Raw genomic sequence first — 22532 nt, forward strand, 5'->3', positions numbered from 1 at the left:
CAAAAGAAGGCTTTTAATATTATAAATTGAAATCTCTTGCATTTGTGAAAAGAATACAACTAGATCAGTAAAGGTTACTAAATGCTCATGAGATATTGTGGCTTTGAGAATATATATTGAGTGAATTGAAGGTTAATAGAGCCAGTTACCACTTGGGTATATTTTTTGTCTGGTGATTATAAATGTCCCTCCATGTTCATAGGGCTTGTCAACTGGCCAATCTATAAATAGACTGGCTTTTGCATTTGCATCTATAGATAAGAACCCATTCATATCTTCTTAAAAAGAAGACTATAAAATGTTATTCTGGAAGTGAAACTTTTGCAAATAAATTAAGTATTTTGACTACCTTTTGAAAATGTTTTGTACCCCATCATGGTGATATTATAATAATGTCATTCAGTTTAATAATCAAAATGATTGGGCACCTGGGTGGCTCAGTCGATTAAGCATCTTCCTTTGGCTCAGGTCATGATCCCAGGGTCCTGGGATTGAGCCCCACATTGGGCTCCCTGCTCAGTGAAGAGCCTGCTTCTCCTTCACCCTCTGCTGCTCCCCCTGCTTGTGGTCCCTCACTCTCTTGCTCTGTCAAATGAATAAAATCTTTAAAATAATGATCAGAATGGTTTATTGGGTCACATATTATTCTCATTTCAAAATTAAACCCTGTCTTTTGTTTTCTTTCCATTAAACTATTCTTTTTTGTTACTAAATATAATGTTTTGCCTTGTTAAGCAAGTATTTACTAAGAATTCTTTATAAGGCAGATTCCAAGCCATTATGAAAGATGACAGTGGACAAGGATGTGGTACAATGGACAGTGGTGGGCTAGAGTTCACAGGACCAAAGCGTAGATCCCAGTTCTGTGATATAACATGTCCTGATGCATTCCATTTCACATACGTTAACCTAAAGGTCCTCCATTTTAAGGTAATATTTGCCTTCTTAACCTCACAGAATCTATGACAGAAACCAATAAGATAATATGGCTATTCACAAATATTGATTGACCACCTTCTATATGCCAGAAGTATAAAAAGTGCTTGAAATTTGGCAGTGGGCAAAATAAAAAAAGACCCACACTATTAACATTGATGTATAGACTGGTAGTGTGGGGACATAAGAGTAAATTTGTGATTACAAATTATGACAACCACTCTGAATGGAAGGAGCCACATGAGAGAGAATAACAGTGGCGCTGATTTAACCTGGCCATGGGAGAGCTAGAAATGCCTCTTAGAAAAAGTGACATAGGTCCAGAAGGTGAAAAACAGTTCACAGGTGAAGAAAGGCATAAGAACACCTTGGACAGAAACCTGCATGAGCAAAATAATGTGCTTTATAAATTGTTAGGTATAATGGGGCCATATTTTGATATTAAACTATGTATGCTTGGTTTTTCAAATTCTTTTACTTCTGCTCACCACATCTCCTTTTAAGCAGAGTCCAGGGCTTTTCAAATGAACTGCCCTTAGGCTAAGCATGTTACAGAAAGAATAAAGAATCAATTGTTTGGTTTTTGAGTACTTAAGTTGATATTTTAAAATTAATAGCATAGATATGCATCTTTAAAAGCAATGACTTTGACCGGTGAGATCCAAACATAGAATAGAATTCTAAGAAATTGGCTTTAAATAGAAGCAAAAGCCTAGAGGCCTGGATGAATAAATTATAGAAAGGACAAGAATGCATAATAAGAACTTTTTTCCTCCCCAAAGAAGTTAACCTTCCTACTGTATGTGGGAAAGAGCAATTTAGAGAGATGAGCTGCATGGTTCTCTGAAAAAAGCCTAGTGGCCATGGCCAGGGCAGTGGAGTAATTGGAATATTCTTGAAGGATAAAAGAACAGAGTTCTACACCCAGGGTATTGTTAGGGTGGCCACAAACCTCATAGAGAGATGCCCTGTGTCCAACATGGCATCTGAAGAGTGCAGTACTTAGCATGAGGCACTTAGGTGATAGGCTAAGGGAAAATCTCACAGATGCCCTGGCTAGCATGGTTGGGGTAAGGTGGCAGGAAGAAGCAGCCAAGAGGTCTGGTGAACTGTAAGAATCTCTGAGATTGAGTGGACCAAGTCCCAAATCTACTATTTGGAAGCTCTGGCAGAGGTATGGTTATCATTAGTAGATTCCACAAGGATAGGCATCTGATGAGAAGGTTACTCTTCCATGCAGGACGAGGAGGACAGAATAAGTTGGCCTCCTTTTCTTTCTCAGGCTTCCAAGCTTCATTCACTATCATGTCACTGAGATTCCTAAAGGAGAAGGAAAAGGAGTGCTGGTGGTTAGAATCCTGAGAAGTTTACAAGGCAGAGTAGTTCTACAAAAAAAAAAAAAAAAAAAAAAAAAAAGAGTTTTTCACTGGAATGACCAAGCATCCTTCATGGGCCATATATTTCCCTACCTGACGAGCAGTGGGGCAATAAAGTGAATTCAGTTAAAAAAGGAAGATGCCCCTTTTTGTACACTTGAGTTGGTGACCATGTCAATTTAAACCAGTTCTACATGGAATATAGATATTGAGAGTAATCATCATTAAATTTGGGGCAGAGCTTAGAAGTTAACATTCTAAAGTAGCTTCACAGTTATCTTAAATTTATCATCCTGAGCAATATTCTTCCTTTTTTAATGCCTTCTAGGAAATTGGAAAGCAGGTCCATTTTGTACGTACATTCTTTTATAAGTAATCAGTAGGCATTTCAGAAATCCACCTCCAAAGCAAAAGATCTTTTAAAACTATGCTATTTTGATCCCATGTGAGTAATTCTTTTATATTGGCTTATTGTGATATATACATGGTTGGCTTGACCATGACTTATTAAATGGTTTATCTTCTACACTTACCTATTTGAGATGAATTATAATATGTAGCAAAGGAATATCTTCTTGTGGGAAGTAATTTTTTCTTTCTTTTTTTTTTTTGCTAAAGTGATGTCATTGACAGTATGTGTCATTGGCTCCTGAGCGTCATTCTATAGCCACATCTAATGTCACCTAAAGAATGCTGCTGCTTGAAGACATCCTTTGCTGTACCAGTTGTCTTTATTAATCAGTGGCAAAAGCCATCATTAACAAGAATGACTTAAATTTGGGAAAATGAAATTAACTTCATCTGAGACTTTTTACTTTCAATTAGAATACAATTTACGTCTGTCTACCTGATGCAATTTTCTGTGACCTCATCAATTGCTGAGTGGTTTATGTCCATCATCCTTCAAAACTGGCATTTATTTCATTTTAATATAAAGAAAAACCATGTTATTTATTGTCTCCCTTGCAAGTAAAATCATGTATTCATAGCTCACAGGTTTAAATTTAGACTAAACATCTTTGCTAAAGAAAATGTAACATTTCAGTTATCTGAGATGAAAAAAAATAACACATGTGCATTGAATTTCTCTTTTCATGGAAATTATTTTACAGTCAGAAGGTAAACCTCTGGGTTTAGAAGCCTATAAAGGCATTTTTAAATAGAATATTTTTATGTGATAGTTTGTGGCCAACCTACTTTGGAAGTTAGTTTTATTTTTTTATTATTTTGTTTTTCTAGAGATATGAACAGATATTTGCTACTGTTTACACTGTTGCCATTGAAGGTAATATCCTGGAACCCTTGAACATTTTTTGTTTCATGCTGAAAGAGGCAGTAATGGAAAATAGTAAAATCACCAGTTACTCTAATAACCACTAGAGGTCTACTGATATCAAATTTCTGCCAACATTCTTCATTTCTACAAATATTTAATTTCATGTGAATTAAAGTAAATTTCCTCTTTCTTGTTATATCTTTTTTTCTGTGAACTTTAATTCCACTTAAAATTGATGGTATTTGACAGTTTGGATGGGGATTATTTTTGTTTGGGTATTTATGTTTTGTTTTTTGTTTTCCTTTCAGGTTTAAATACTATATCAGACTATTAACTATTTTAAGAATAGTTAACTTTTAAATGGTTGGTATATATTGGGTACTTTATATAAACACACATATGTGTGTACACGTGTGTGTGTGTATATATATCCCATGTGTGTATATATGATAACGTTAGTTTTAAAATTTGTCTTACTTTTCATTCAGTAGATTATATGAATTCCATTTGATTCTAAGGCAAGAATTTACTGCCTGATGTTACACATTTTCACACTGACTTGTGAGTACACCTTCAGGGGATTTGCAGTGTGCATACACATCAAACATAGAGTTCACCATTCAGGGACTCATGCTGTAGTCAGTTATGTTCCTAAAAATAGATGGCTTCTATTTTGTTAGAAACAAGTAAGTGTTACTAGGCACCATTTTGTAGAAAATTTGTGTCTAAGAACCCTGGAAGCATTACATATTGTTGTTCTTTTCAAATAATTTGCCATTTTACATTCTTTTATATAAAAGAAGGTAGCAATTGTTATCTGCATGAGAGAACTGAGGGGCTCATCTCTGAACCTTGGACTTGTCTGTCTTCCTGTCATGGACCACAGGGACATCTAAGGAACTAAGAAACACCCTGTAGTCAGAGAGTCTCCTGTGTCTATAGTACTTTAAAGAGTCCCAGCTCTCAAAGCTCAGTAGAAATGTCAGTTTCATTATTCTCTCATCTGATCTGTCTGGCTCCAGCCCCATTTTCTTGCTGAGATGAATAGTGAAATTAGAAATGTGGTGTCATCTTGTTGGAACAAGGAGGAAAGGCAATGTGTAAGTTCTGGGATTCCCTTCCAATTAGCCAAAATAATTATGAGTACATCTGCAATAAAGAGAAAACTTCAACTTAAGGAAACATTACATCGACATTTTTTTTGGAGCATTTAGTGAGCTGCCCCTGAATTTATTTTCAGAAGGTATTCTATCTAGGAGACAGGAGCAAGATTACAAATGTAGCAAAAGGATGACTTTTATTTAGTCCAGTTAGCTAGCACTAATTATTTTGTAGTTGTATTTTACACTATCCAGGATGACCTTTTTTTTTTTTTTTTTGAGTAGGCAAAATAGGCTGCTGTTGATGTCAGGGATTTGGAAGATGCCAGAAATGGCTCCCCTTGGCTGCTGTGTGTAGGTATGAAATGATGACGTTTGTGCACTCTACAAAGGCTACTGTTGGCCATGGGGTGAGTGAAGCTGATTATTGGTCATGTTCTGTTCTGCCAAGCCAAAAGGGCAAGACTGCATTCACCTAGAGGAATAGGCAACTTTTTATAATTCCTCTGGCAAAGGGAAGTGCCTTTTGCAAGTAGCTAGCCTTTCTGCAGTTTGCTCAAGGCATCCCCATGTGTATGCTATTCTCTTCCTCCTACTAAAGTATCACTTTCATTCACCTATCATATATAAAATTTTGCCATTATATCTTTGGCATCTGAAGTTTCTCATATTTTCCCCTTATGATTACTTTAATTATTATCAAATTATTATAATTAATATACACACACTTCTCAAACTCTCACCTTTGCAATTTAAAAAAAAATTTTTTTAAATTTTTATTTATTTGTGATAGTCACAGAGAGAGAGAGAGAGAGAATGAGGCAGAGACACAGGCAGAGGGAGAAGCAGGCTCCATGCACCGGGAGCCCGACGTGGAATTCGATCCCAGGTCTCCAGGATCGCGCCCTGGGCCAAAGGCAGGCGCCAAACCGCTGTGCCACCCAGGGATCCCTCACCTTTGCAATTATAAATGAACACCTAATTTAAAGTATCAACTACTAAAAAAAATAAATTATCAACTACTAACTGGGAAGACTCAGCAGAACTTAAAAGTTTTTAAAAAAATCTATGGAAAGTATATATTATATACATTATACATACCAAAATTTCAAACATAAACACAAACAGAGGAAACAACAGACTGCATATGTATTTATAGTAGGATGCACTCATCCCTCAGCTTCAAAATTATTTGCTTCTCAACTATTTAAATTGGGCAATGAAGAGCCCTGAAAGAGAACATGCATTTGACTTTCCAAGATTTTACCTCCACTTTGGCCATGCGCTTTATGTCAAGATTATAGTGAAACTTCTATCGAGATTAATTCCTTCTCTCCTTTTGTTGAACTGTGATCTAATGAATGAAAAAAAACTTTTTTCACTTACTACTTATGGAAACATTTCTTAAAAATGATTAAAAAGATTTATGACTGCTAATATACTGGGTTCAAGAACAATTCATTCATTCTTCAATTATTAAGCCCTTCCTACGAGGCAGAAACTTTTTTACTGCTAGGACCATAGTGGTAAACAAGGCAGACAAGATATCTGGCATCTTGGAATTTATATTCTAATAAGATAAAGATCTAACTATGTGATGTAAACTAAAACACTAAGCCTTATATGTCCATGCTTTCATGACTATGAAACAGCTTTTTTAAAAAAAATGTTTTATTTGTGAGAGAGAGTGAAAGAGAGGCTGCTCCTGAGGCAGGGAAGGGCAGTGGAAAAGAGAGAGAGAAACTTTAGCACACCTGGCTTTCAGCACGGTGGTGCAGGGTTCGGTTTCATGACCCCGAGTTCATTACCTGGGCTGAAACCAAGAGTTTGATACTTAACCTACTGTACCACCCAGGTGTCCCAAAACAGCTTTTTTTTTTTTTTTTTTTTTTTTTTAAAGAAAGAAAATTAGAAACACAAGTTTCTCTTTTAAGGAAGGATAATTTTTTTATTATTAAAACTGTTTAATAACTAAGGGGGAAAAGTCTAAAAAAGTATGTGTTTGTTACAGTGTGCTCTGTTCTTTTCAGGCCATCTAAGAAAAGATAACCTTTCTTGGGCTATGAAGCTCATGATCCCCATTTACCCCTATAAAGTACACTCAATGACTTCATTCTTGAGTTAGCCTCATAATTTATGAGATATTGCTTGTAAATTTAGGGAAGCAATGAAAGAATGAGCACTGCAGCAACTGGTCATTCAAAATGTTATCAGTTGAGGTAAATAAAACTATATAAGAACTTGGATTTCTTTTGGTTTTGTGGGGTACTTTATTTTCAAAGCTATGAAAAATGCCACATACTTGTGATCAGCAAAAGGAACATGACTACTTGGTATTTTCCTGCTGCAAACATTAAAATATAAAATGATTCTGGCAATGTTTTTCCTGAAGACTAAATGTGAAGCTTTATTTTTTGTTTCTTATTTTTTAAAACTATTTTTTGAAGCAGTTTTAGTTTTGCAACAAAATTAAGGCAGAGGTACAGTGATTTTCCATGTACATTCTGCCCCCACATGTACATAGTCTACACAGTATCAAAATCACTCACCAGAATGGTACATTTTTTACCAAGGATGAACCTATAATAACTCATCATTACCACCTACAGTCCTTGGACTTCATTCTTGGTGTTGTACATTCTTTGGTTCTGGATAAATGTAAAATGACGTCATCATTATATCATAGAGTATTTTCAGTGCCCTAAAAATCCTCTGTGTCCTTTTTTTTTAATCTCTTCCTACCCATCCCTGACACCCAGTGATCTTTTTATTGTCTCCACAGTTTTGCCTTTTCCAGAATGTTATTTAGTTACAATAATACATGATGAAGCCTTTTCAGATTGGCTTCTTTCACTAAGTAATATACTTTTAAGATTCCTCCATATCGGGATCCCTGGGTGGCGCAGCGGTTTGGCGCCTGCCTTTGGCCCAGGGCGCGATCCTGGAGACCCGGGATCGGATCCCACGTCGGGCTCCCGGTGCATGGAGCCTGCTTCTCCCTCTGCCTGTGTCTCTGCCTCTCTCTCTCTCTCTGTGACTATCATAAGTAAATAAAAAAAAAAAAAAAAAAAAAAATTAAAAAAAAAAAAAAAAAGATTCCTCCATATCTTTCCCTGACTTGATAGCTCATTTGTTTTCTGGCAGTGAATAATATTTCACTGTCTGAATGTCCCACAGTTTATTTATCCGAACACCTGTTGAAGGTCATCTTGGTTGCTTCCAAGTATTGACAATTATGAAGGCTGTTATAAGCATCTACATGCAGGGTTTGTGTGGACATAAATTTTCAGCTCCTTTGGATAAATGCTAGAGAGCGTGATTGATGGATTGTATCATGAGGGCATGTTTAGCTTTTAATAAACAATCAAACTGTCTTCCAAAATTATTTTGCATTCCCACCAGCAATGAATGAGAGGTCCTGTTGCTCCATATCCTTATCAGCATTTGATGTTACTAGTATTCTGAATTTTGTCCATTCTAGTTGGTATATGGTTGTATCTCATTGCTGTTTTAATTTGCATTCCCTAACGACACATAATTTGGAGCATGTTTTATGTACTTATTTGCCATCTGTATATCTTCTTTGCTGAGACAGCAAGTAAAGTCTTTGGCCTATTTTTGAAATGTGTTGTTTTCTTACTGTTGAGTTTTAAGGGTTCTTTGTATATTTTGAATAACAGTCCTTTATCATGTGTGCCTTTTGCAAATTTTTTCCATGGATTGCTCAGTCAGTTGTATCCAATTCTTGATTTTGGCACAGGTCATGACCTAGGGTCATGAGATCAAGCCCTGCATTAGGCTCTGCACTCAGTGGGGAGTCTGCTTGAGATTTTTCTCTCTTCTCTCCCTCTGTCCCTCCCCCAACTCTTTCTCTCTCCCTCTCTCTCAAATAAATAAATAAATAAATCTTTTTAAAAAAGTCATCACCATGCTCAAGGGTATCTAAGTTTTCTCCTTGATTATCTTCTAGGAGTTTTCTAGTTTTTATTTTATGTTTAGACCTATGTTCCACTTTGAGTTAATTTTTTGAAGGTTCTGGGGCCTGGATTAATTTTTTTACATGTGGACACCAGTTATTCCCACACTATTTGTTCAAGAGATTGTCTTTGCTTCATTGTATTGCATTTGGTCCTTTTTCAAGGTCAGTTGACTCTTTATATTGGTCTGTTTCTGGGCTCTCTCTTCTCTTCCATTGATTTGTTTATCTAATCTTTGGCTAATGCCATACTCTCCTACCATAGATTTAGGGTACATGTTTAGGTTGGGTAGTGTTAATTTTCCAACTTTATTCTCCTCCTTCAATATTATATTGGCTATTCTGAGTCTTTTGACTCTCTATGTCAACCTTAGAACAGTTTTTCAATACCCATGAGATAACTTGGGATTTTGAGTGACATTTTGTTGAATCTATAGATCAATTTTAGAAAACTGGCATCTTGACAATATTGAGTCTTTCTACCTAATAACATGAAATCTATCTCCATTTATTTAGTTCTTTTGTGATTTTGTTCATCAGAGTTTTGCAGTTTTCCTCATAGATACTATACATGTTTTGATAGATTTATACCTAAGTATTTCATTTTCGGGGATGGATATTGTGTTTTTAATTTCTAATTATGCTTGTTCATTGTTGATGTATAGGAAAGCAACTGACTTTTATACATAATATTTGTTCTTCAACCTTCCTCTAATCACTTAGTTTCAGGAGGCTTTTGTTGATTCTTTAGATTTTCTACATACAGAATCATGTCATTTGTAAACAAAGACAGTTTTATGTTTTCCTTCTCAATATAAATATATTTTAATTGCTTTTCTTAACTCACTGCATTACCTGGAACTTCCAATATGATGCTAAGAGGAACAGGTAAGGGTGGACATTCTTGCCTCATACCTGATCTTATGGGAGAGCTTGGAGTTTCACACCATTAAGTATGATGTTAGGGGACTCCTGGGTGGCTCAGTCAGTTAAGTGTCTGCCTTTGGCCAAGGTCACAATCTCAGGGTTCTGGAATTGAGCCTGTGTTGGGCTCTGTGCTCAGCGGGGAGCCTGCTTCTCCTTCTCTCTCTGCCCCTCCACATGCGTGTGCTCTCTTTCTCGTCTTTCTCTCTCTCAAAAAATAAATAAATAAATAAATAAATAAATAAATAAATAAATAAAATATTTTTTAAAAGTATGATGTTAGCTGTAGGATTTTTGTAGACAGACTTTATCAAGTTGAGAAAGTGTCCTTTTAAAAAAAATTATTTAATCATGAGAGACACAGAGAGAGAGGCAGAGACATAGGCAGAGGGAGAGGCAGACTCCTCGGAGCCTGATGCGGGACTCGATCTCCAAACCCCAAGATCACGCCCTGAGCTGAAGGCAGATGCTCAACTGCTGAGGCTCCCAGGCATCCTGAGAAAGTGTCCTTCTATTTCTAGTTTACTGAGAGTTTTTGTCATGAATAGTTCTGGATTTTATCAAATGCTTTTTCTGCTTCTATTGATTTGATCATGTGATTAAAAAAAAATCTATTGATGTGATGAAGTACATTAATTCACTTTGGAATGTAAGAATCAGTCTTCCATACCAGGAATAAATCCCAATTGGTCATGGTGTATAATTAATTTTATGCTTTTTTAGATTAAGTTTGCTAATATTTTGTTGTATCTATGTTTATGAGAGATATTGGTGGGTAGTTTTCTTTTCATGTTATGAATTTTTCTGATTTTGGTATAAAGATAGTTCTGACTTCGTAGAATGAGTTAAGAAGTTTCCTCTATTTCTGTCCTCTGAAAGAGATTGTAGAGAATTGTTATGATTTTTTCATTAAGTGTTTGGTAGAATTTACCAGTAAACCCTCTGGTCCTAGTACTTTCTGTTTTAGAAGGTTATTGATTACAGATTTCAATTTCATTGATAGACATTGGCCTATTTTGATAGTCTGTTTCTTTTTGTATGAGTTTGTCAGCTTGTGTCTTTCTAGAAATTGGTCCATTTCATCTAGATTACCATATGTGGGGGCAGAGAGTTGTTCATACTGTTCCTTTGATATCTTTTTAAGGTCCACTGGATCCGTGGTGATATATCCTCTTACATTTCTGATATTAGTAATATGTGTCCTCTCTCTATCTCTGGGTTAGCCTGGATAGAAACTTATTGATCTTTATCAAAAAAATATTTTTTGGTTGCTTTGATTTTCTTTATTGATTTCCTATTTTCAGTTTCATTGATCTCTGCTCTAATTTTTATTCTGTTGTTGAATTCTGGTTGAATTTTCACTTCTTTTTCTAGTTTACATAAAGTGGAAACATTGATTTTGGATCTTTCATTTTTTCTAATATATACCTGAAATACTATAAATTTCACTCTAAGCTCTGCTTTCATTGCATTCCACAAATTTCGATAAATTGTTTTAATTCATTTAGTTCAAAATATTTTAAAATTTCTCCTGAAATATCTTTTTTGACTTGTGTATTTAGAAGTGTCTTGTTTTGTTTGGTTTTTTAAAGTTTTTATTTAAATTTCTGTTAACATACAGTGTAATATTAGTTCAGGTGTACAATTTACTGATTCAACACTTACATGAACACCTGATATTTATCACAAGTGTATTCCTTAATCTCCATCACATATTTAACCCATCCCCCCTTCTGGTTACCATCAGTTTGTTCCCTATAGTTAAGACCCATTAGGTTAGCTAAAGATTTCTCAACAGAAACTTGGCAAGCCAGAGGAGAGTGGAATGATATATTCAAAGTGCTGAATGAGAAAAATCTGCAGCCAAGAATATTCTATACAGCAAGGCTATGCTTCAGAATAGAAGAAAGGATAAAGGGTTTCTCAGACAAACAAAAGTAAAGGAGTTTGTGACTACTAAACCAGTCCTGCAAGAAATATTAAAGGGGACTCTCTGAGTGGAAAGGTTACAAGTATATTGTTTACATGCCGCGAATTTGGGGACTTTTCTATTGATCTCTCTGTTATTGATTTCTAGTTTAATTCATTGTGTTCTAAGATCATACATTGTGTAATGTCTATTCTTTCAAATGTGTTAAGATATGATTTATGGCAGAATGTAGTCTAACTGTTGAATGTTCCATGTGAGCTTGAGAAGAGTGTATATTTTGCTGTTGTTGGATGAAGTAGTCTATAAATGTGAATTAAATTCAGTTGATTTATGGCATTGTTGAGGTCAACTATGTCTGTCCTGATTTTCTGGCTGCTGAGAGAGGAATGTTAAAATCTCTAACTGTAATAGTGGATCTATCTATTGTTTGTTGTGGTCCTGTCAGCTTTTGGTTCAGTTGACACTCTGTTGTTAAGCACATACTCCTTAAGAATTGTTATGTTTCCTTGGAGAAGAATTGCCCTCTTTATTGTTATATAATGCCTTTCTTTATTCCTGATAAATTTCCTTGACTTGAAGTTTACTGTGTCTGAAATTAATATAGCCACTCTGCTTACTTTTGATTATTATTGGCATGGTAAGTTTTTCTCCATCCATTTACTTTTAATCGATATGCGGTTTTGTATTCTTATTTAAAGTAGATTTCTTATAGGCAACATATAGTTGGATTATGTTTTTTGATTTGCTCTGACATTCTCTCTCTTTTAATTGGTACATTTATACCATTGACATTCACAGTGATTATTGATGTAGTTGGATTAACATTTATCAACATTTGTCACTATTTATTCCCCTTGTTCTTTTTCCCTTTTGTTTTCCACTCTTTTTCTGCCTTTTGTAGCTTTAATTAAGCATTTTCAGATTTCATTTTCCCTCTTTTCTTAGTATATCAGTTATACTTCCTTTTTTTTTTTTTACATTTTAAAAAAGTAGTTTCCCTTGGGTGTGTAGTATACATTTATAGATAATCCAAATCCACTTTCAAGTAACACTGTCCCACCTCACAGGTAGTGTGACTGCCTTATAATAATAAAATCATCCTAATTTATCCCTCTTGTCTATTGTATTATTGCTATTTATATATGATATATATAAAAACAGACATAATTGAATACATTACAGGAATTATTATTTTGTATAAACTAATATCTGTTAGATCAATTAAGAATAAGAAAATAAGGTGCCTGGGTGGCTCAGTGGTTGAGTGTCTGCCTTTGGCTTGGGTTGTGATCCCAGGATCCTGGGATCCAGTCCCACATCGGGCTCCCCGCAGGGAGCCTGCTTCCCCCTCTGTCTCTGTCTCTGTCTCTGTCTCTGTCTCTGTCTCTGTCTCTGTGTCTCAAATGAATAAATAAAATATTTTTTTTAAAAAATGAATAAGAAACCTTTTTTTTTTTTTAATTTTGCCTTTCCTTATTCCTTCTTTGGTGCTCTTTCTTTCTTTATGTAAATCTAAGTTTCTGACCTATAATATTTACCTTCTCTCCAAAGATCTTTTTTATAACCTTTTTGTAAGGTTAGTCTACTGACAACCTATTCCTTCAATTTTTGTTCATCTGAGAAAATCTTTCTTTCTCTTTGATTTTGGAACGATATTCACAGGGTACCTAAATTCTAGTTGGTGAGTTTTTTTTCTCTTACCTCTTTAAGTACTTCATTCCACTCTCTTCTTGCTTTCATGGTTTCTGAGAGGTAGGAGTCATTCTTATCTTTGTTCCTCTATAGGTAAGGAGTTTTTTCTCTCTGGCTTCTTTCAGAATTTTATCTTTGATTTTCTATTATTTGAGAATGATATGCCATGGTGTACTTTTTCTTTCTCCCTTTGACATTGATCTTGCCTGTTGTTTTCTGAGGTTCCTAGCTTTGTGGTTTAGTGTCTGACATATATTTGGGGAAATTTCAGTCATTCCTATATCAAATAATTTTTTTCTCTTCCTTTCTCTCTCTTTTGCTTCAGGTATTCCCATTATGTGTATGTTGTATCTTTTTAATTGTCCCGCAATCCTTGAATATTGCTGTTTGGGTTTTTTAAGTCTTTGTTCTCTTTGCTTTTTTGTGTTTGAGGATTCTATCGCTATGTCTTCTAACTCAGAGATTCTTTCATCAGCCATGTCCAGTCTACCAATACCCCATTTAATACATTCTTCATTTCTGTTACTTTTTTTTTTTTTGTTTTAATCTGTAGACTTTCTTCTTGGCTCTTTCTTAGTATTTCCATCTCTCTGCCTACACTTCCCATCTGTTTTTGCACTTGTCTACTTTATTAATTAGAGCCCTTAGCATATTAATCATAGTTGTTTTCCATTCCTGGTCTGATAATTCCAACATCCCTGCCATGTCTGGTTCTGATGTTTATTCTGTCTCTTAAAATTGTGGATTTTTTTGCCTTTTGGTGTGCCTTGTAATTTTTTCTTGATAATAGGTAAAAGGAACTATTGTAAAAGGCCTTTATTGATGTGCTGTGAGGCCTGAGGGGTGGGTAAAGCCTTCTGCAGTCCTATAATGAACTTAGTCTTTTAGTGGCCTTGTGCCCAATTATTTCTCAGTTTTCTTCTCCCCACCCTAGTTAGGACAGGATAGCAAGATTGAGCTGGATTTGGGTATTTTCTTTTCTTAGGTCACTTAGGCTCTAAAATACTACAGCAGATTTTACTCTGGTTAAGTCATTTTCCTTGAGTGCAGACCTTCTTTAGGAGAAGAACCCTCTGTTTTATTTTGGAATGGTTCCTTTCCCCTCCTACTGCCAGATACCCAGGGGGATTTTTCACTGATATTTACTGTAGGAATCCAGTTGAGCTCCAGGAAGTAAATCTCACAGTATTGTGGGGGGGCTCCTAGGACTGTATCCCACTAGGGTTATTCACCCTCAGAGTTGTCTACACTGAGCCTCCAGCAATTCATCATTCACAGTTCATGTATTCCTACTCAGGTACTAGCTCCCATGACACTTTCCTTTCATGTGTCTATGTCCTGGTAAGCTAAGACTGCCCACATTCACCTGACTGTTTAGTCTTAGTGGCTGCTATTTGCCCTTTGTCATCTGTTCTCTAGGTACCCAGCAGATCTGTTGATTTCAGTTTTTTGGCTTTTTACTCATTAGGACACAGTGGTGACTTCCAAGCTCCTTCCATGTAAAACTAGAAATTGGAAATGATTTCATTTTGTTTTATTCCCTTATCTAAAAACCAGAAACCAAAAAGACAGTACTTGTGAGATGAAAAGACATAAAGTCAACCCTTCAAAGAGTAAAAACAAGAAATAGGAGTAGACAACTAATATCAGAAAACTTTTCAATCTAACAAATAATTAAACAAATAGAAACTAATAAAAGAATTATATCCCCTTTGGGCAGCCCAGGTGGCTCAGCGGTTTAGTGCCACCTTCACCCCAGGGCCTGATCCTGGAGATCTGGGATCGAGTCCCACGTCGGGTTCCTTGTGTGGAGCCTGTTTCTCCCTCTGCCTGTGTCTCTGCCTCTCTCTCTCTCTCTCTCTCTCTCTCTCTCTGTGTCTTTCATGAATGAATAAATAAAATCTTTTTTATTTTTATTATTTTTTTTTATTTTTTTTTTATTTTTATTTATTTATGATAGTCACAGAGAGAGAGAGAGAGGCAGAGACATAGGCAGAGGGAGAAGCAGGCTCCATGCACCGGGAGCCCGACGTGGGATTCGATCCTGGGTCTCCAGGATCACGCCCTGGGCCAAAGGCAGGCGCCAAACCGCTGCGCCACCCAGGGATCCCTAAAATCTTTTTTAAAAAAAGAATTATATCCCCTTCAAACTGGAAAATAATTTTAAAAGATAATGGAATTGTTATGGTACAACATAATTCTGTAAAGCAGACACTCCCATGTCACACTGATGAAAATGTAAATTGATGCACCTTTTCGGGGAGACAACTTGCAAGTATGTTTCAAGAAACTGTAAAATATTTGTATGTCTGAATTATAATTTCACTTCCGAGAGTAACTCTTAGAAACAGAGATGTTTACTGAAGCATTATCATAACAACAACAAAATAAGTAAACTTAAATTATCCATATTAATGTACTAGTGATCAACAGCTAATGCCTGTTTTTTCATTGATGTATCTCAAATACCTAGAAAAGTGTCTGGTCATATTAAATACTCATAATAAATATTTGTTTAATTAATGAATATCCCTAATAGGAAATTATATCATCATTAAATATATTAGCTTTGAATAATAGTCAATAATATGGGAAAATATCCATGATGTAATTTTTGTTGACAAATAACATTGCAAAATTTATATATATAGTATGTTTCCAACTTAGTGAAGTATTTATTTTTTTGTTTGTATATATATTGGAAGTTATTATATAATACCACAGCAATATGCAGAATGGCTAACCTTAAGTTATAAAATGTAATTTTTCTTTAGACTTCTTAATGTTTTTCAAATATCTATAATGAACTTATATGATTTTAATCTTTAATGATGTAATGCATACAAAGAGTTTGAAATCTCAAACATTAAAAGAATATACAAAAATAATCAATGCCTTATCTAATCTCTTCTTGCTTCACAAAGGTTACTGCTTTAAAATATTTTAACTGTTTCTTTTTCATTTCTAAGACATTTCTAAATAACAGCTGCTTCTTGCTATTTCTTGATTTTTTGGTTTACATTTTGGACATCATGTATTGATTTTCTTTTTTTTAATAATATATTTATTTTTTATTGGTGTTCAATTTGCCAACATACAGAATAACACCCAGTGCTCATCCCGCCAAGTGCCCCCCTCAGTGCCTGCCACCCAGTCACCCCCACCCTCCACCCTCCTCCCCATCCACCACCCCTAGTTCATTTCCCAGAGTTAGGAGTCTTCCATGTTCTGTCTCCCTTTCTGATATTTCCTACCCATTTCTTCTCCGTTCCCCTCTATTCCCTTTCACTATTAGTTATATTCCCCAAATGAATGAGACCATATAATGTTTGTCCTTCTCCGATTGACTTATTTCACTCAGCATAATACCCTCCAGTTCCATGTATTGATTTTCTGTAGCACTTACCCATCCTCTATCTCTTGTATTCCCAATTTAGTCATATTGGACTTTTTAGTTAAAAATATTTAATTATAATGTAAATGATATTCATGGATGATCATATCTCCTTCTCCATAAAACTTTTTCTATTCTTTCCTGAAGAAAATAAGTGCCTAATATTTTATTTGATTGCATTTCTAAATTTCCATTAATTTGGAAATCCATTATTTAACATATACAAGGATATTTTTATTTATTATTTCTTTTTTGTTACATTTGTGGTTTTAAGAAATTTATCTATTTCATCTAATTTTCTGAATTTTTTGGCTTAGATGTTTAGAATATCACTTTATTATCATTTTCATGTTTGTAGAATCTTCAGTTGATGCCATTTCTCATTTCTGACATTGGTAATTTATGTATTTTGATTTTTATTATTTCACGAAGCTATTCTAAGAGATTATGAAATTTATTACTTTTGTCAAAGAACCCACCTCTAACATATTGTTTTAAATTATCTTCTCTATAATTTACATACTTATAAATTTGCTGAGACTTATTTCATGGTGCAATATATAATATGACTTAATAATAGAAGGTTCATGTGTACCTGAAAATAAGAATATTCTGTAATTGTGTTGTATAGTATTATGTATATGTCAATTAAATCAATTTGATTGATAATGTCATTCAAATATATTTTCTTACTGGTTTTTATCTACTTGTTTTATTAATTACTCAGGAACATATACTAAAATCTCCAACATAATTGCACATTTCTCTGTTTCTGCCTTTAATTCTGTCCATTTTTCCTTCATATATTTTCAAACTCTGTTATTAGATGTATACACATTTAGAACATGTCTTCTTGATAATTGACCTTTTGTCTTTATGAAATGTACTTTTATATATCTGGTAATACATTTATATCTTAAAATCTATTTTCTCTAATGCTAAATATAGCCACATCGGATTTCATATGAATGATGTGCCTTTTTCTGTCATTTTTCTTTTCACCTATCTGTTACTTTACATTTAAAATACAGCTCTGTATGATATATACAGTTGGGTGTCCCTCACTACCTCTCTCTAGACAGACAGATAGATAGACGGGTAGGTACATAGTTAGGCAGATAGACCTAGATCTAGATCTAGGTATATAGCTCCAGTGTAACAAACTCTAATTGGAATATTTTTAGTTCCAATTTTTTCATGGTTATCTAAGTACTTTGGTATGTATCTACCTTGTGGTACACTTTGAATTAATGCTTCATCATTCTATTTTTATTTTTTATTTTTTTAAATATTTTATTTATTCATGAGAGACACAGAGAGAGAGAGAGGAGAGAGAGAGAGGCAGAGACACAGGCAGAGGGAGAAGCAGGCTCTATGCAGGGAGCCTGAGGTGGGACTCGATCCAGAGTCTCCAGGATCACACCCTGGGCTGCAGGCGGCGCTAAACTGCTGCGCCACCGGGGCTGCCCTCATTCTATTTTTAATGCAAGAATCTTAACTTTATGTATTTCCAATTGCTCCCTCTTTTGTGCCATTGTTTTCATGTTTCACTTCATAATTTATAAACTCCATTTTTATATTACCATTTTTGCTCTTAACAGCCTTTTAAAGAGAGTAAGAAAGATTAAGAAATAGTCTTTTGTACTTCCTATATATTTATAATTTCTTTCACCTTTAAGCCCGAGTTTCCATCTGGAATTGTTTACTTTTGTATTGAAGGATTTACTTTGTTGTGCAGATTCTGCTAGTGACAGATTCTTTCACTCCGCTGTTGCTTAGCGGATATATCTTTATTTTGCATTCATTTCTCAAGGACTTTTTCACTGATTGTAGAATTCTAGGTTATAAGTATTTTTCCCTTCACACGTTAAAGATTGTGTTTCTTATGTTCTGGGTTGAATTGTTTATTATGTGTAGTCAGCAATCATTCGTGTTCTTCTGCACATTATGTGGAAATAAATGAAGACCAACCAAATGAGAACAGGCAAAGGCTATTTATTTAGAACTTGCTATAGCAAGAGTCAGCCATGATTACTTATGTTTGGCAGAAATTCAAGACAGGCAGAGGAGTGGGAAAGCTTTATGATGAAAAAAAAAAAAAAAAGAAAAAAGAAAAGAAAGGCTAGATTGGAAAAAAGAATGCCCTGATTGGAAGCTGTTGGCCTGGGGAAATTGGAAGTAGGCTAATTAGAAGTGGTACATTCTACACAGTTAGGGGTACACAGGGCTTTCTTTGGTTAATTATAAGTTGGATGTGGGACAAAAAATTAGGGAAGCTGTCAGTTATTAATGAGGTCCTGAGCATTTTGGACCAATTGTATAGGGGCTTTTGTTGGCTTTTTAGGCTGTTTGCTAGAGATAGTCATCTGATTTCCTACACATCTGACTTACAAAAAGTAGTTTGACTTCCTAGGTTAGTTACTGTAGAAAATAGACTGGTTTCCTGGGATAGTTGCTGCAGATTGTGTCATGTTCTATTTTTGTTACGTGGTCTAGCCATTATCCATATGTATATTCATTCTTTCGGTTACCTGTATTTTGTCTCTGTAAGGTTTTCTTTTATTTTTGGTTTTCAGCAGTTTGACTATGGAATGCTCAGGGGTGTGTGTGTGTGTGTGTATGCATGTGGGTGTGTGTATGTAAATTCTGATTAGGGTTTGTTGAGCTTTTTATATCTGTGCGTTGAGATTTCTCATAAGTTTCTTCGATTTTTCAGATTTTTCCAAAAACATTTTTAGTTTAATTTTCCCTCATCTCTTTTTATGCAATTGCATAATTGCATCTATATTATTGATATTATGTCACAGATTACTGACCTTTTTACTGTCATTTTTAAAACAATATTTTTCTGTGTTTTTAGTTTAGAGCATTTCTTTTCACTTGACTTCAAATTCACTTATCCTTTTTTTACCCATGTCAAGTATTCTGTTAAACTCATTTAACAAACTTTAATTTCACACAATGTATTCTGTAACTCCATAATTTCCATTTGGTGCTTTTTTATTGCTTTCAGTTTTCTGCTGAAATGTGCTATCACTTCACCCAATATATTAATCTTTTGCTGTAAATTGTTTAACATAATAATGATAATTTCAATAACTGCATTATCTATGGATCTTCTGTTTATTTTGCTTTCTCTTTATGATGGATAATATATTCCTTCAGGTATCTTATAAAGTTCTGATTTATTCCCCTGAATGTTGTTCTAAAAGAATGGTTGAAGTATAGTTATTGTTTTGAATTATTTCCCAGGTAATAAAGCCCTTTCACTTGCCTGGTGGTGAAGGTAAGAAGCTACTCATTCCAAATTCTTCTTGTAGCTGGGCCACAATTTTAATTATATTGAGTTAATCTTTGGTATCTCAGGCTACCACCCCTTTTTTAATCTTATCAGTATTTGGGTAAAGAGGGTATTGTATTGCCATTCTAAGTATGTTTGTTTACTATTTAATTCAAATTAGAAAGTGTTTTAAAATAAAATTACTGCAAGACTATTTAGGAATAAGCTAATTTTCCAGGGGATTTGTCTTACTGCCTTTGACTTTGTTATTACTACTATATATTTTTTTCAATGGCTTTTTATTTTTTATTTTTATTTATTTACTTTTAATTCAGGTATAATTAACACATGGTGATATATTAGTTTCAGGTGCACAATATAGTGATTCAACAATTCTGTACATAACTCAGTGCTCATCAGGATGAGTATACTCTTAATCCCCTTCATCTATTTCACTCATCCTCCCACCCACCTCCCCCCTGGCAACCATCAGTTAGTTTATTATTACTATTTTTTAAAAACCAAAAAAGGAGGTTTAAAATAATAACATAGCAGCTAAGTGAATTGTCAGTGTGTTTTTACTCACTAAGGACAACTTTTATGCTTGGAAGGGAACATTTACACTTAGTCATTCTTGTTCAATTATTACTCAGTTTATCAAAATTGTACATTTTAACACATAGTATTTCTTAAACCTTAATCTCAATCATAGCTATTTTATTTATAAACTAGTACTTTTCATGTGTAAAAAAAAGTGGCTTAAGAATAAACAATTTCTCTTTCCATTGTTTCTCCTCCAATGCTGCTTCCTGTTAAAATTTGACGAGAGGAGGAAGAAGAATTTACACACTAAGATATTTGTTTTTACATTTGGAGCTATTTTCAGTTTTTAAACTATTTTGGAAGACCTGACTGTCATCTAGTCTTACCTGATTTTTCCTCATCCCTGCGAAGCCTCTCCAACTATAGTGGGTCTGTGCTTCCATTGTGCATACATGTTTATGCCCACTACCAGGTGTGGAAGTTGCAGAACCACTTTGCTCACCTCCTATTTCCTCTTATCTCCCTGGCTTTTCCTTCTCACATTATTTCTTAATTTTCCATCATTTCCCATATCTCTTATCTGCAGGACCTGCTGGCTCAGTCTTTGAATACTTTTTGTTTCTATGTGCAATCATCCTTTGGTGATATCAGACTTGTGTATTCACATATCATCTATGCAATGATGACTCATAGCTATATCTCCAAACTAGACTTCTACTATTAATCCAAGACTTGTATTCCCAACTGCTCATTTGACATTTCCATTTGGACATAAAATAAACATCTTGATACATCCAAAGTTTGACTCTTTACAAAATAATCCATCCATCAACCAATCAGTCTTGCTCCATCTGCATTTTTGTCTACCTTATCCTCTTAGCTGCTCAGACCAAAACACCTGGAGTTACCTATGACTTCCTTCTTTCTAATCAGCATTCTATCAATCAGTTAATTTCCTGGTTCTTTTATCTTCAGAGAATATCCAGAATCTGGACCCTTATGTACATTTTCAAACCTATTCTCCTAGGTTTGAAAACTACCTATGTGAAAACTACCCACATTGTTTGCCTGGCTTATTAAAGTAGCCTCATATCTAGTCTCCCTGCTTCTACTCTTGTCTCTGTTTCTTTCTAACAGTATATTCTCAACCTAGGTGATCTTTTTCGAAGCCTGACTCCAATCATGTTACTTTTTTTGCTCAAAACTTGTCAGAGTCTTTCCCATCTCTCAGTGTCAAATTTGAAGTCTCTATATGGGCTAGTTACAATGAGCTTCTTGCTGTTCCTCAAACATGCCTGGTATACACTGGCCTCAGGGTTCTTTGTGGTTATTGTTAACTTTGCCTGAAATTTTCTTGCCTTTCTTTCTTTCTTTCTTTCTTTCTTTCTTTCTTTCTTTCTTTCTTTCTTTCTTTCTTTCTTTCTTTCTTTTTTTGATTTTATTTATTCGTGAGAGACACAGAGAGAGAGGCAGAGACACAGGCAGAGGGAGAAGCAGGCTCCATGCAGGGAGCCTGATGTGGGACTCGATCCCAGAACTCCAGAATCCCGCCCTGGGCTGAAGGCAATGCTAAACTGCTGAACTCCCCGGGCTGCCCTCCTGTCTACATTTCTTGCCCCATTGCCTTCTTCAAGAGTTTGCCCAAAGATCATTTTCTCTGAGTTCTTAAGTGACCAGTTTATTTAAATTGAAAACTCTATACACTTTTCCCACCTTATTTTGCCCTGTAACACTGTTTTCTTCAACTATCTATGTAATTTACTTTAGTATTTTGTTTTCTCTCTCCCATTGGAATATGTGGGATAAATGGGGTTTTTTCCTCTATTTTGTTTATGCTGTAACCATAGAATAATTCCTGACACATAGAAGGTATTTTATTAATGCTTCTGTATATTACTAGCTATTCTTTTATCCCTTGGCTGTTGGTTCATATTGTGAACCTTTACATTATGACAATCTAAAGGTGAAGAGGTTTTCATCTTTCATGTCCTTTACATTATGACAATCTAAAGGTGAAGAGGTTTTCTTGTTTTACAGTGACCCCTAGCCCCTCTTATATATTCTTATACTGATTATGTTAGAGTTTGGGGATTATTGTTAGAGCT

At 34.8% G+C, this 22532-nt stretch overlaps 1 protein-coding gene across 14 annotated transcripts in view; it reads left to right on the plus strand.

Annotated features, from left to right (window-relative positions):
* Window positions 1-22532, plus strand: part of NOL4 (nucleolar protein 4) — a 522070-nt gene that overhangs the window by 272128 nt on the left and 227410 nt on the right. The window lies entirely within an intron of this gene.

The sequence above is a fragment of the Canis lupus genome, chromosome 7, assembly GCF_003254725.2.
Source record: "Canis lupus dingo isolate Sandy chromosome 7, ASM325472v2, whole genome shotgun sequence".
NCBI lineage: Eukaryota > Metazoa > Chordata > Mammalia > Carnivora > Canidae > Canis > Canis lupus.